The sequence below is a fragment of the Coregonus lavaretus genome, assembly GCF_964263955.1.
Source record: "Coregonus lavaretus genome assembly, chromosome: 2".
Lineage (NCBI taxonomy): Eukaryota > Metazoa > Chordata > Actinopteri > Salmoniformes > Salmonidae > Coregonus > Coregonus lavaretus.
The window spans coordinates 78,745,701-78,749,296 of record NC_139989.1 but is presented as its reverse complement, the minus strand read 5'-3'; the positions used below and the strand labels follow the sequence as shown (position 1 = coordinate 78,749,296).

General features: G+C 41.1%; 1 long non-coding RNA gene across 1 annotated transcript in view; it reads right to left on the bottom strand.

The window, feature by feature from the left end:
- The window catches only part of LOC311142495, a 5,422-nt gene extending 4,206 nt beyond the window's left edge, over positions 1-1,216 (bottom strand). Inside the window, exon 1 of the long non-coding RNA XR_014614326.1 lies at positions 1,148-1,216. This is a non-coding gene — a long non-coding RNA (uncharacterized lncRNA). The remainder of the gene's footprint in view (positions 1-1,147) is intronic.
- Positions 1,217-3,596: the final 2,380 nt, after the last annotated feature.

The following is a 3,596-nucleotide window of genomic DNA, read 5'->3' as shown; positions in this document are numbered from 1 at the left end:
GGGGGGAAAGATGGATGAAGGAGAAGGAGGAGATTAAGAGGAGGAGCACGCAGGCAGCAGAGGAGTGGATAATTGAGCTGAGAGAGAAGGAGAGAGCGATAGAGGCTCTGGAAAGAGAAAAGATGAGGATTCTGTGCCTGAATGGACAAGAGAAGAAGGGATGGGAGATGGAAAAGAGAGAGATGGAGAAGGAGAACTGGAAGATTACAGAGGAGCGGGAGAGAAAGAGTAGTGAAATTGAGAAAATGCAAAGGGACAAAGAGAGATGGGCAATAGAGAAGAGGGATGTGGTGGAGAGGATGAAGGAGGCATACATAAAGCTGTACCAGATGCAGACTGTCCTGAGGTTCAGAGAGCAAGAGCAGGCACAGGTACAGTACTCCATTTAACCAGTCACAGTTCAGGGAGGTCATAAGTCACCTCCTAATGGTTATACTATCAGATTCAACAGATTAAGTTGACTGCATGCTAGAGAAGGAGTAATAATAATATTTCAGATCACTGACCAACATGTATGGACTTTCTCTTTCAGATGGAAACTAAACGCGCCCAGAGAGTCAGGGCAAAGCAGGAGAAAAAGGAGAGGAAAGAAAGAGACTTGTTGGAGAAGAACAAAGTAAAAGAACTGCTCCGAGCTAGAAAAGCAGAGAGTAAGGAAGAAGTGAGGAAGAATAAGGAGAGGGTGAAAGCCCACCTGGACGAGGTGGCAAGGAACTATAACGAAAAGAAACAGAGGGAGAAAGAAAGAGAAAAGCTGTTGAAAAAGGCATATGGCAAAGAAAATCACATGGTGTACATCCCAGACCTCATACTGAAGAAGATGTAAGAACACAACGCATATGGAAGAGTAAATATTATCAGCTAGCATTGGTCAAAAGTTCATTTCTATCTTCTTTCATTTAGTGGAATACTTCATCAATAAAATAATATGAGCATTTATTTGTCAGCATTCATTCCCATATGGAAGAAAGAACACACAAAATATGAGAAAAGTATAAGATGTGGAGAGGGCACGACAAAGCCTATTCGAGAGCATCCTGACTGAGATGAGAAATTCAATGAAATAATAGAATTATGAAATTGTTGTGTTGAATCAATGAATCAATGAATCAAATTGTGTTTACATATGTTTAAGACTCACACTTACCTCAGCCTGTTTCTTCCACTTCATGATCTGGGTATCATTGCCGACCCTCAACCTGTTAACATGTCCTCTAGTGGCATCAGAACATAGGCAGATGGCCATGGTGTCACGATCGCCAATAAAGTAGGACCAAAGCGCAGCGTTGGGAGTGAACATGATGACTTTAATGTTGAAATCACGACAAAACACGATCCGTAACGTCCTCAGTACACCGACTGAACATAGAACACAAACCCACAACCACAAGGTGAACACATACATTTTAAATATGGCTCCCAATCAGAGATAACGAGCCGACAGCTGACACTCGTTACCTCCGATTGGGAGTCACTGACCAAACATAGAACGCGAACACCTAGACACTACACACAGTACAAAACACACGGAAATCTACACACCCTGACTAAACATAAAAGTCCCAGAGCCAGAGTGTGACAGTACCCCCCCCTAAAGGCGCGGACTGCGACCGCGCCTCAAAACCCCAAATAGGGGAGGGCTGGGTGGGTGTTGCTCCTCGGAGGCGGATAATTCATCAAACTACTATCAAATAACTTAAAAACAATACATAATGTAATGTACTCTTGGTTTTTCATTAGCTATCCAAACTACATAGCCTGTAATGTTAGCTGGTAATTGTTGTATAAATGTTGGTACGTTTTAGCTAACGTTAGCTACAGTAGCTAGCTAGTTAAAGTTACTGTAACGTTAGCTAACTTTAGCTAGCTAGACTCAATATTGAGAAATTGTAGTCATTTAAACCCATGATATACTTTCTCACCATCTCCTTCCATCCTCCTCCCTTTAGTACCTGGCTTATCCTGCCCCTGTCCAGTTAAGTGGTGGAGAGTTTGGGAGCTGTGAGCTCTGATAGAGAAATGTATCAACCACCACGAACAGGTAACACACACACACACACACACACACACACACACACACACACACACACACACACACACACACACACAGATGACCCAATGTAGATTATGTTCGACTTGACAAAAAGAAGAATACATAAAGCAGATCAGATTAGTTAGATGCATTTGATATTGAATATTCATGTTGTTTATGTTGTGTTTGTGTCTAATTGATGTCTTTCAGGTTGGTGTATTGGGGCGGATTGTTCTGTCCTCTGTATTTCAGACCAAAGCAAGACAATGTTTAAAGCTCACTATGGATCTACTAACAGGTTAGCCTCTATAAAGTATTTGGATGTATTTGAAGTGTGATTATAGTGTGTTCTGTGTTACTCCTTTGTCAATCCAATACTAACTGAATAGTGAATGAATGTATTTACAGTGAATCAATCAATCAATACAGTTTGATTATAGTGTGTTCTGTGTATTTCCTTTGTCTTTTCCAACACTAACTGAATGGTGAATGAATGTATTTGCAGTCAAGCAATCAATCAATACAGTGTTTGAACAAAATTCAACTCCAGTTGAAGAACTGGGACAAGCTACAAATCTCATTGTGGGGTAGGCCACATGTTATGAAGATGGTTAAAGCTCCTAAACTGAATTACATCATCAGCATGTTTCCACTGTCCATACCTGCCTACACCTTTAACACCATAGACAAAATGATTCATTTGGACTATTAAAAGGGCCAGGATGAACCAAGCTAGACTACAGGTAAAGATTTAGAAGGGAGGATTAAAGCTTCCTAACATGTAATTATAGCAAGAAGCCTTTATAACTGCCCCGATAGGCTCTCTTTATTGAGAACTCTAATAGGCCAATTTGGGTTGACATGGAAGAAGAACCTAATGCCCCATTTGGATCATCATATTATCTGAGTCAACACTTAAATGTGGGACTGCAGAATCCCATAATGTCCCATGCTAAGAAATATGGCGTCAGATAAATAAGAGACAGACATCTTCACCTTTCCTGACAAGCTCTGCTTCTTTATGGAACAACCATAAATACAAATTAGGAGGAAAGGTGGTTGTCTGGAAAGAGTGGGATAGGTTTTGTTTTAGCCTCAACACTAATACATTTCACTTTTGCTTCATGTGTCAACTTTAATTTGAGTGTGGCTGTGGAAGACTGGTCCCTTGATGATGTCTGCAAGTGGCTGAGTACCAATGATCTCCATGATTCCATCCCATCATTCCAAGGTTCACAATCTTTCTGAAGAATACCAACTCTCTTCAATTGTCCACTTTGCAACGAGCGTACTGTCTTTGTGTCCAGACGACTCACACATATTGGCATCTATCACCAGCATGAACCACATTTTCTAATTACCTGTGGAATTAATGGGTGTGGGAAAGCAAATAGATGTTTTAGCGCCTATCGGTCACACATCTACCAAAACCACAGAGCTTTTAAGCTCCAACTTAGATGAGAATTGCCCTCATGATGAATTTGAGACTGGGACTGATCCCATTGAAGATGACATGAGCGATGTAGAGAGTCTGCCAGAGGCTGAATATGTTCAAGCCACAGAG